We start from the raw sequence: 12,404 nt of genomic DNA, 5'->3' as shown, positions 1-12,404 counted from the left end.
TCTTCTTCATGAACTTCATTGACCATTGGGTAAGCATCAACATGTAGTAGATTTCCCTCATGTTCCTCTTATTCTTTAACTTCAACATCTTGAGTGATCACCATATTGATTTTTGAATTCTTAGCTTTGCACTTTAGCTTATGGTCATGTGACCACTTCTCCCCGCATTTGAAACATAATCCTTTAGCATGCATTTCTCAAAGCTTATCGTGAGAAAGGAAGTTGCTATTAGAACTATTTAAAGACAAGTTAGGAGCATTTTCAGCTCTTGAAAATTTGCCTCTTGTCTCAGTCACATTTTTGAAATTTTTCCCATGTTTATGTGCATGATTTCCACCTTATTTAGAGGCATAAACAATAGGAAAAATTAGGACTTTGTTGTAATAATTCTTTTGACTATTATAACCCCTGTTTTCTTGCTTAAATGTGTCTCTCGATTGGCTAAAAACTTGCTCGTATTTTGTTGGTTGATTGGAAAAATTATTGCCTACATTTCTTTGCTAGAAATTTTATGCATCTCTCTTGTACTTCAAGGAATATCTTTCAGCCAATTGTATAGCCTCATGTAAACCTTTTGGTTGTTGAGCTCCTACCTCCAATGATAGGCCAGGGTCAAGACCAAGAATATATTTATTTAGCTTAGCAAAACTTGAAATGCCTTCAACGTACATAGAGAGATTTAAGTAGGTGTTGGAGTAGTCTCTAATGGCGGACATTCCTCTTTGAGCACATGCATACTATCTTCTTTGGAGCCTTTCTTTTAACATATGGGAAATGAAAACCTCAATCATTTCTTGCTTGAATTCCTCCGAAGTGAGATAGTTTTGCCCAAGCTTGTGCATGCAATGCCACCAAGTATGGGCATAACCTTCAAGATGAAGAGCTGTAAAATAAATTTTGGATTCTTCACTTCTAGGATAAAGGGTGAAGTACAATTTAAACTTATTACTCCATTCTTCCCACTTTGAAGGTGAAGCATTATCCCCTTTGAAATTAGTGATATTGATCTTTTCCTTATACTCCTTTTCATTGTAAGATGGCTGCCCATAAGAATGTTTCTTTCATGAATCTTTGTTCCAAGAGTTTTGCCTAAAAGTAGGTGACCCAAAATCACGAGATGAGGGTTTACCATTTGAACCATGCTCTTTATTTGAAAGGTCATGGGTAGATCTTCTCCCATCATTTCTTCCACCTTCATGAACTTGATTGTTGACTGCATCCCCTTTTTGCACATTAGAAGGATGATGATAAAAAGACTTGTAGAAGGGGTCGCGTTCATGATAATCATCATTCCATCGATTGTTTTATTATTCCCCTTCATATCTAAGACTATCTTTTGGGCTACTAAACTAAGGCCTTTTGGTATGAATGCTATGGATTTGTGAAGGGTGATGGTTACCCCTCATTCTAATGGTTCTCCCCTTTCAAAAGCATGTTTCACCCCTTTCTTGGTGTGCTCTGTAAGTGATTCCAATGCTTTATATTTATCTATTTGCTCAAAATTATTGGCTTCATTTGAATATTTTTTATCCTCTTGGAAGTTCATTACACCATCATTCAATGCTTCTATAATGGGGTTTCCCTTCTTATTCCTTGCCATTAGAAGACATTGCTATAGTAGTAGACAGTTTGTCAAAAAATCCCCTCTTTCTCTCAGAAAATAGCATCAATACCAATGATTAATGGCTCTATGGGAAGCTTATTATATGGAGACATATTATATTTCAAAATATATCAACTTGGGTTGGAGAATTTGGGTGGAACAATGACAAACAATGTCTCCCTGTATGCTGTTTGGGTGTTGTCTCAGTGTACGTACTCACAGTAAAATCACCAATAACTTGTGATTCCAATATCAAATTGATAAAAAATTTAATTCAAATCCAATCTTAGGATCTCCTCTTCAAATGGGGATATCAAGTTTCCAATATTGATTAGGATAGAATTCTCTGTCATTGAATAAACAGAAGTTTCCTATACCCTGTCCACAACCTGTAAGTACCCTATTTGACCCAGTGTGAGTACTCTAAGTGGAAGAAATCCTTGTAAACCTCTGTAGCAACCTAAAAGAGTTATGGGTCACTTGTAGGGCTCAAGGATAACCTATATGTTGGTAGGTAACTGCTATAAAGTCCTATAAAATTGTGATCATTGGTAGGTATTAAGAGAATAAGAGATACCCTACATCTCTTCCAATTTTGTTCCAATGGAATCTTAATCACCTATGGTACTCTGAATAGGGCTGATCACTAATGTGCTACTATCAAACTTTGACAATGTAGAATGTGCCTACACTTGAATTTGAAAATTGCATGGGCTCTGAGATAAGAGGGGTGTGCAAAGTTTCTTCTCAAGTTGGGTTGTGCACCCCTTCCAAGGTCATAATCGTGAAGGGAGGTTCATCTCACTATTGTCTTCCCAATATTGCATGGCATCTTCTTTTTCATTGTGGGAATCAAATGGCAAGTACATTCTAATGGCTAATCAAACAAGGGTACTATGGATTGACTAAAAAAAAATTTAAATTCTTCAATGAAATGCAAGTGCGTAGTGGTAAATGGTTGAATTGAAAAGGATAGGTATAGGGAATTACCTTTTTGCAATGATTCGCTACTTCTACAATATTCTTACTTGCCATTTTTATCATTATTTCAGTCCTATAGCATCAATGTTCAATCATCCAACAAAATCTAAGTTAAGTAAGCAGAGTAGCATTTATGCAATCAATTTAGCATCAATATTTGAATGTGCAAGAAAGAGAATTCATTAAGCAATCACAATCAGTCCTAGGTTGAATTCTACTACATGCCCTTCAATGGGGATTTAGGAGGATCTATTACACTCAATCTCTCTTTATTAACAATAGGATTGCTCCAACAATTTGATGAAAAGAGAGATTCAACTGAAAGCAATAGAATTAACTCTTAATGTTGATGAAGATAAGTAAATGAATCCCCAACCAATCAATATTCAACATAATCTATCAACAATGGATCAAGATTGAATATCATAAGACTGGCTTCAAGAAGATTTTGTCCCATGATGATTTCTCCCATGTAATTTCAGCTCTCAATCAATGAGATTGCTCCAATGCATCAAGAGAATCCAATGCTTTAATAGAAGTCTACAATGATTTGTTGGAAAAGATCCTTTGAGATTTGAAGAATGCAAATTCTTGGTAGAATCAAAGATGCCAAAAATTTTCACACATTGCCATGTTCAAGAGGTTGAAAATGTCTTCAATCTTGAAGGAATACTTCAATGTAAGCCCAATCTTGATGGAATAACTTCAATTAAGCCTTCAAGGGGTTGTACACAACAAAAACCCCATGAATTGAAGCCTCAAGGAAGAAAAATTTGATGAAGATTGATGGTTGCCTTGTTTTGCCACAATTTGAGATGAGGAAAATGCTTCAATCTTGCTTGAGAGCGGAATTTTGGTGCCGGAAAGTGTTTAAAAATAGCTAAAATTTATGAATTTCAAAGGAAAAATATTCACCGTCAAAGGCGGCGGCTCGATCTAGGACGATTTTAAGCATAAGCAGTCAACGGGCGCCCAAGTGACACGTCTGGATTTTTAGTAATTTTTTTGTTAGTCAGGACAGGATGTGGGACCTGCAGGCATGTCCGGGATGCCGAGAGGGACGCCCAAAAATTTACAGCACGTCAATCGGAGTCCGTATGAGGAAGTGGCCCAAAAACCGGCCGGGGTGCCCAAAAAGGGGCCAAATTTGAAATCTCAAAAGGTGTGGAAAGAGGGGGGTGACCTTTGGCACCCCCCCCCCCCCCCCCCCCTTCAAAAAAAAAAGTGATGGAGGGGGGCGGCGGCTGTTTTCAGCTGCCGAAAAAAATGCGCCCCCCCCCCCCCCCCCGCCCCCCAAATGGAGATTCTTCTTGTCAAGTAAGCCATGGATTGAATTATGCCAGGCTTCCACATTCGACCTTCGCTCCGCATTGCTTCAATCCACGCGGGGAATGGAAGCCTGTAGAGGGAGAGAGAAAATCAGTCTTTCTCTCTCCTCCCTCTCTCTCTTCTAGAGGCAAGTTCATGTGGGAAGAAGAAGGAAGAAGAAAGAATGATGGAGGCTTGTCCGGCATGGATCGGATTGCTCCACGGGCTGGAAATGGTGATTTGTGATTGTGCTGGACATGAAGTGCTGCTGATCTTCAGATTTGCAGCCATGGACATGAAACCCGAAACACGCAAATAAGCGGTATTTCAAAATTTTCAAAGAAAATTTGAGATTTTATGGCTTTTGATTGATAAAATGTTGTTCATGTGGGCTAAAAATTGTTTATGTTGCTGTTTTCCATGAGTTCTTGCTGATCATAATCAGAAAATCAGAAAAATATGCATCTTGTGGTTCAAAACAATACGCTAAAACACGTAAAATATGGAAAATCAAGGGAAAATGATGTTTTTGGGCATAAAAATGGGAAAATGAATAGGAACACCAACTAAAATTTCATTTTTGCTGCAAGAAGGAACTAAGGGCCACAGCCCATAACCTATCTTAAATTTTCAGTAATTAAATAATGCAAAAAATAAGGGAAAATACAAGGAAAATAGAGAAAAATCACTAAAAATAGGGAAAAAAATGCATTTTGGGTGCAGAAAATTAGTGAAAATTAAGAGCAATGTTTGTGAATGTTTGTGGGGACTGAAGCATGAGGATTTGCCTCAGTTCAACCCCACCTTCTTGTTCTAGTGTGTTTTTTTCCGCTTTCTACACATAAAATGATAGCAAAATACCCTATAAATCTATACAACAATGCAACATTTGATCGATGGGAGGGTAGAGTGGTTAAAGTGTGTCTAAATGTGGAGTAAAATGATGAAAAGATTTATGTTTTTGTTTGCATGCCATATAGGTCGGTGAATAATTATAAAATAAGAGCCTAGTAGCACGAGGGTTTCCTTGGTGCTAGGTTTGTGCAACGCCGCATAAGAACGGTAGTTGGAAGTCATTGAAAGGATGTTTTGCACATGTGCACAATATTGATTTCACAATTGTTTGAGAACTTAGCATCCACAATATGCATAAATCATGGAAATGTTAAAAGGTATCAAAAATCGTGGATGCACAGCAATTGTTTTCATTAGGACCTTGACCCACGTTGAGTGAGAGACAGGGCACCCTAAGCCATAGGCTAGTCGTGGGGTCTAGGGAAAATAGAAGTAAGGACAATGGTACATTCCTGTATACAATTAAATGGTACCTTGAGTGGATTTCGTGCGAAATGTCTATATGTTGAGCGACGCATCGAGGGGCCAATCCCCAAGGTGTAGGAGAGTCGCAGAGGGTGGACGACATTCAGCCGTAGGAGGAACCCCATGTGTTTGTGATTCGATCCTTTTGGCTATGTGGAAGGGACTCCCTCTGAGGAGTAATATTGGGTTAGGATTAGTTGGACTACAACGTATTACAAACACAATGTTTAGGAAGGCAGAGCTTTTGATAGACGCTCCTGGCCGCGAGGCCGAGGGGTTGTCTTGTGCGTAGTGACGAGGCCCGGCTAGTGCATGAGCCAGTGCCGGCCCGTTTTTAGGTCCATCAGTGGTGCATCTGTCGGGAGCCACTTAAAAGTGGCGGTTCTCGAATCCTGGTTGTTTAGGGACCAACTGCAGTTTATGCCAAAGGATACTAAGATTGATCCGTTATTTATTGATAAGCATCGTCTAGCAGAAATCCAAAAGCAAGAAAGAGACGAAAGAGCTAGGCGACGTGCTGAAATTTTTAGGAGATATTCCCCTAAGCGTAGCGGTGCTGAACCCTTACGAGGGAGTGGATCTAGTGGTCTTGGGGCCACAAGCAGTAAGTTAGGAGAAGGTGGAAGCTCTAGTGCTCCCCTTCCTTCTATAAGCCAGTCCACGTCAAGTGCGGGAGGTGTAACCCCACTGTCCCTTATTCCTAGTGCAAATCCAATCCTCCTCATGGCGCAGCCTATTGCAATTCCAGTAGGAACGACGGATTTGCCGGCTCTAGGGTACCCGCTACCCATTTTTAATGGGCTAGTTGAGGAAGATGCGAAACTCCACATTAGGGAGTTTCAAAAGCTAATGTTTAACTATCGCATTCAAGAAGAAGGACATTTAATGATGTTCTTCAATATGACTCTCAAAGGAAGAGCCGCTATATGGTATCATGGTTTAGAAGCCGGAACCATATTGAACATTGATGCATTTTATGGAGCTTTTCGAAGGGAGTTTGCCCCTGAAAGGGGTGGACAATATTGGTTGCGTATACTCAACGTGACCCGCCAAGAACCACACGAGGATATTCGTGCTTATGCGAAAAAAATAAAAGAGGTTTTTCGTAAGTTGGACACCTCTATTCCTATCCCCGCAGCTGCCCAATTGTAATATTTCCTACATGGTTTGGACTTTAATATCCAATTGCAGTTGAGTAGTGTTCCCTTGGGGATATAGATACTGCCATTACACGAGCACAAGAGGTGGAATCCCGACTACAAGTAGCCTATGCTTCTCGAGGCAATTCGAATATGGGTTTAGTATTGGGAAACAATATGGCAATGGCCAATGGCAGTAGTGGTCAAGGGATAGCAATGGCTAACCCTAATGGGAGAGGGAACATGATACAGAATGTGCCTTTATTACCAGCTCCCCCTAGCATATTGATGCCTACGGGCAGTCAAATGGCTCCAAGTGGTGGAGGCTAGGCGGTCAATTCTAACACCATGCCTGTGACTCAACAACCAGTGCCTAATCGAATTGTTAGGCCGATGGAACGACATGGTAATGACCAAGGCTATGAGTCGAGTGCTTCCAATGTTCTTGGCGAGGTTAAGGACATGATGAAGCATTATACCGACATGATTACGGAGCAGTATCGACAAATAGCCGTTGATGTCAACTTCCTTAAAAAACAACAAAATTTGATAGGAAGTAGATACCCAGAGGAGGGTGCACCGTCGAGGTTTAGTTGCAAATGGTGTGGTGGGCAGCACTATCCAAGAAATTGCCCAAATGTTAAGTGCAACATTTGCGGAAAATCTGGCCATTTAGCAGCTACTTGCTGGAGTAAGATCAGTTCCCTCCAGCGAGGAAGTCGGCAACCAGGGCCTGTTAATCATCGTGCCCAAGGAAATGATTCCCAGCGAGAGGACGGGCCTAAACAAATACTTCAACGACCAAAGACTACAGTGGAGGAGCTACCAAGTGGTAGTGGGGTTAGTTTGATTGAGGCTGTATGCGTTAACGATGCTGAAACCTCTAATCTATGAGCTGTTCTTAGAAGAGGTCAAAAGGGTAGAGAGGCCGACAAGGATAAGCCTGTCGACGGAAACCCTAAACAAGGCGACAAAGGAACGCAAGTTTTGGATCCTGCCATGGAAGGGGGACCTTTGAAGCCCGTAGAAAGTAAAGCCGATAAAGAACCACCAAAGAAGAAGGTGAAAGTTAAAAAGAAGGCATTAAAGCCAGTTCAGCGACCTAAAGAGCGGATGGTTTGGCGTGAAAAGCGAGCTCTATCAAACTATCATGAATTCGATTTGGCGAGCTCTCTTTGCGAAGTCAAGCCGGATGTGAATCTTTTACATCTTATTAAGCTTTCCCCAGGATTTGGTGATGACTGGTTCGAGCATGCTGAGAAGCATTGCCCAAGGGTTGCAGCCTATGTCGATGGGATATTAGTAGATTATGCCATTGTCGACACGGGATCATCTGTTAACATTATGAGTTCTGAACTGATGGAAAGGTTGGGTCTTGCGATTCAGAAAGATACCTCCACAATTCTCAGAATGGCAGATGATAGTTTGAGACAGCCAGAAGGCTACATTACTAAGGTCCATGTCACTGTTGAAAATGTAGAATGCCTGTTGGACTTTAGGGTGATTCGTTTTGCAGGCCGTCCAAGTTACCAAGTATTACTCGGACGACCTTGGATCTTGCAAGAGGACTGCCAAGTGGATATACCCATCGGTCGACTAATATTCGGCAGAGGTGCCCAGCGTGTGGTGGTTGATGCTTATCCTGAGTCCCCGCAGAGTGAGAGAGCTCCTCTATCTTCTATAGAATTGGAGACATTAGAAGATTTATCTGCCAGTGAAACATCATCGAGTGATGAGTCCAAAGAGGGATCCACCATGAAAGACATCTATCAGATCACTTTGAATGAGCCGATAGAGGGCCAAGATCATATAAGAGATGCAGATGTTATCGAGCTAGACCTTGGTACGCCTGATGATTCGCGGCCAATCAAATTAGGTTCTATGATCAGCTCAGCAAAAAGGGAGGACTATGTGGCCTTCATCCAGGAATTCCATGATATCTTTGCCTCGAGTTATGATGAGTTGAGAGGCATCCCTCCTAGTCTTGCTGTTCATACAATTCCGTTGAAAGAGGGCAGTCGTATTGTACGACAGAAAGTAAGGCGTATGCCTTTTGAACTAAGGGACGACCTGTTTGAAGAGTTACAGAAGCTTCGAAAAGCGGGTTTGATTTTTCCTGTGCAACACATGGAATGGTGTTCGCCAGTTGTGATTAGAAAGAAGAAGAATAATCAAATCCTTTTATGTGTAGACTTTAGGGAGCTGAATAAGCAGACAGTTAAGGACTACTACCCGTTGCCATTTATTGACCAGATTTTAGATCAATTAGCGGGTAGGGAGATATATTCGTTTATGGATTGCTTTGCAAGATACAACCAAATGGCAATTGCAGAAGAGGATAAGTTGAAAACAACTTTTATCACTGTATTTGGTACTTTTGCGTACCATGTGATGGCCTTTGGTTTATGCAATGCGCCTGGTTCGTGGCAACGAACAGCAGATAAGACATTCGGTGACATATCCCCTAAAGAGTTGAAGGTGTTTATTGATGATTTAGGGGCCGCCACTGTGAGAGGAAGGCAGTTGCTCATTTTAAGAAAATGTTTTGAGCGTTGTAGACAATTTTGTATCGCTCTAAACCGACGGAAGTGTGTTTTTGGAGTACCTTATGGGCTATTGCTGGGTCATGTGGTCAGTTCGGTAGGAATTGCGACAGACCCCGAGAAGGTCAAAGTTATAGTTGCCATGGGTCCACCACGCACTCCGAAAGAAGTTCATAGCTTTCTGTCTTCGGTTGGTTACTACCGTAGATTCATAAACGCCTTGGCAGAAAGAATGTTGCCGCTTACAAATTTATTGTCCTTTAGCTGTTTGTTTGTATGGGGTGACCCTTGTAAGGTAGCATTCGAGGATGTGAAACAAGAGCTAGCAAGAGCACCCGTTTTAAAAGCACCTAAAAGAGGTGAGGCGTTCTATATATTTTCAGCAGCTACCATGTATAGTATCAGCTGTTTAGCCCAAATTTGGGAAGAGAAGTGGTACCACCCGATTGGTTTTGCTAGTCGAAAGCTGGGGGTATCCGAAATCAATTATACCTACATGGAGAAGCTGTGTCTAGCGATGGTCTTTGGGACCAAGAAATTGAGGCATTATATTCTCTATGAGAAAGTCGTGCTTTATACAAAGGCGGAGGGACTTCGATTATTGATGAATAAGCTACAGCCAACTGATCGTCTAGCAAAGTGGTTGATCACTTTGTAGGAATTTGATTATGAAATCAGGAGTAAGCCACCAAGGTTGCAAGGCATTGTGGAATGTCTTGTGGACTTTGGGGAGCCGAAAGAAACTGTGGCTGAAGGTAGTGACATAGAGTTGTTATTTAAAATAGATACGGCATCTATTCCCTCCTAGTATGTTGCAATAACACATTATTTATCAAGAGGAGAGGCGGGATCCGAATTATCTAAAGTTGAGAGAAGGAAAATTAAGCAGCAAGCATTAAAGTTTGCCTTGATCGCAGGTACCTTATATAGGCAAGGGGTTGATGATATCTATCGCTGGTGTGTGATGCCTGACGAGGTGCCATTCATTTTGGAAGAGTGCCATGATTCTGCTTGCGGTGGCCATTTTGCTGAACGGCTTAGAGCACAAAAGGCTTTAAGAGCAGGTTATTGGTGGCCTGCCATCTTCCAGGATGCGTTTGTGTATGTTAAGAGATGCGATATTTGTCAACGACATGATAGTCAAGAGAATAAGAAGCGACCACTCACCCCTATTATGGTGATACTTCCATTTGAGAAGTGGGGAATAGACTTTGTGGGTCCTATTACTCCGTCATCGACTATACAAAAGAGGTACATCATTGTAGCAACTGACTACTTCACAAAGTGGTCAGAAGCACGTGCAACAAGGAAAGATGATGCTAAAGAAACTGCTAGTTTCCTTTTAGAGCAGATAATATGCAGGTTTGGTCTGCCGAAAGAATTAGTGTCGGACCGCGGAACCCATTTCCTAAATAAGGTGATTAAAGGTTTGACAGAGATGTGGTAAATCAAGCATAACAAGACAACCCCATATAATCCGCAAGCCAATGGGCAAGTTGAAAGCACTAACAAGCAGCTTGTGAGCATCCTGTCCAAAATTGTGTCAGAAAAGAAACGGGATTGGGATAAAAAGTTATACGTGGCAGTGTGGGCCTATAATACGACCTTCAAACGAGCCACTGGCCATACCCTGTTCAAGTTAGTATATGGGGAGGAGTGTGTCTTGCCTTTAGAAATTGAGCTGTCGACTATTCGGTTTGCCATCAATTATTCTTTGAGCGATGAAGACGCACTTTTTGAGCGTTTGACGACACTGGCACATTTAGATGAGCTTAAGCTGCAGAGCTTATTGCACCAAGAAGTGGCGAAGCGCCAAATGAAGCAGCTACACGACCACAAAGCCAAGAAATACACCTTCAAGAAAGGACAGCTTGTTCTGTATTATGATGCACGACGTGAATTATTTCCAGGCAAGCTAGAGCCCAAATGGGATAGGCCCTATAGGATCGTTAGAATAGGAAAGAATAAATCCACAGTCTTGTTAGCTGACCTTGAGGGGATATAATTCAAAAATAAGGTTAATCTTAATAAGATTAAACCTTATTACTTTTGATTGCACTAATGCTATGACTGCCTTGCAGGTCTAGGCGAGATCGATCAAACATCTACAAGGAAATCGTGATAGAGGTTGATGGGTCGTCTGATCCCTTATTTAGAACACCCATATTTGGAACAAAGGTATCATCAGGGAAAGCTCATTTGGTGGAGAAAAGGATACAAGGTGATTGAGCAAGAATGCGGGACATTTATTTGGGAGATCAAGGTCTTCTGCCATCACTGCCTACAAATTTTGACGAGCATCCCTGTTGAATTTCGATTACCATAATTACGAGTAGAGTTCAGGATGGCGCGATATGTAAACCCTTTATGGATGTACACCTTGTACTTTGATGGGGCGTCCAGGGGTGCATGCAGAAAAGGAAGTGTAGGAGTTGTCATCCGAGACCCCCGACGACGCATTGTCATGAAGTTAGCTGCTTATCTCGGGGCGAATTTTACCAATAATATAGCAGAATACAAAGCCCTGATAATGGGTCTGAATATTGCAAAGAAGGGTGGTATCCGCCAGTTATTGGTGAAAGGGGATTCTCAATTGGTTTTAAACCAACTCAATGGGACGTACATGGTACGAAACCCCATCCTTTGCATGTACCATCATACTGCCATAGCCCTGCTAGACGGATTTGATAGAGTGTCTTTCCAGTTGATTCCATGGAATTGGAATCAATTTGCTGATTCTTTGGCTAATTTTGCATATGAAGAAGACCTCTTCTTTAATTGTGGCCCTTGTCCCGATATATCTATTGATGGTGAGACAGGACCCGGTCGTTTGTGGGGTGTGCTTTTTGAACATGTCCTCTTTGGCAGACGATGGTTGATCTGGGTGATGCAGAGGGTAAGCGAGACTCATCTGCCTTTATTATCTTGGACCCACAGACTGATTAGACAACATGTGATGCAAACACCTCTTGCAATATACGCAGGAGGGATAGGTCATAATTTAATGCACCTAGTTTAGGGCTATAAGCCATGTTCCCCTGGGAATGGTATGCTTTGATGTCTATCATAGTTGTTTCCAGGAGGATGTTGTGCGTATTATTGTTTGATTTCATAAGGCCAAGAGGGACGATTCAGTTTTGTAGCAAAGCTAAGTTTCATTTCATTAGGCCAAGAGGGCCATTTCCCTGTCTAGTGCAGGTGCGTTTAATTGGGTTTCTGTTTTAAGTGTTGTGCTGGACAAGTTTCGTGGTTAGTGGAATTTGGTGGAGCCTGGCGGAGCCTTTACTGCGATGGAAGCTTCTTGTGGCCACTCCAGGTGATATCTCTCCTTTGCGAGTACCTTTCTTTCCTGTTATATGTGTATTTGTACTTGTCGAGGGGACACATTTTTGTTGGGGACCGGCAACCAAGGTATGAAGTCCCGAGGTTTCGGTTTAGTATGTTTGAGGGAGGTCGGAGTAGTCATTGCCTCCTGTAAAGACATTGCTAAGCATCAAAAGACCTGTTTTA

Source organism: Lygodium microphyllum, chromosome 10 (genome assembly GCF_053477565.2).
Source record: "Lygodium microphyllum isolate KBCC chromosome 10, Lygodium_microphyllum_v1.1.10, whole genome shotgun sequence".
NCBI lineage: Eukaryota > Viridiplantae > Streptophyta > Polypodiopsida > Schizaeales > Lygodiaceae > Lygodium > Lygodium microphyllum.
Note: the sequence above shows the minus strand (reverse complement) of the source record.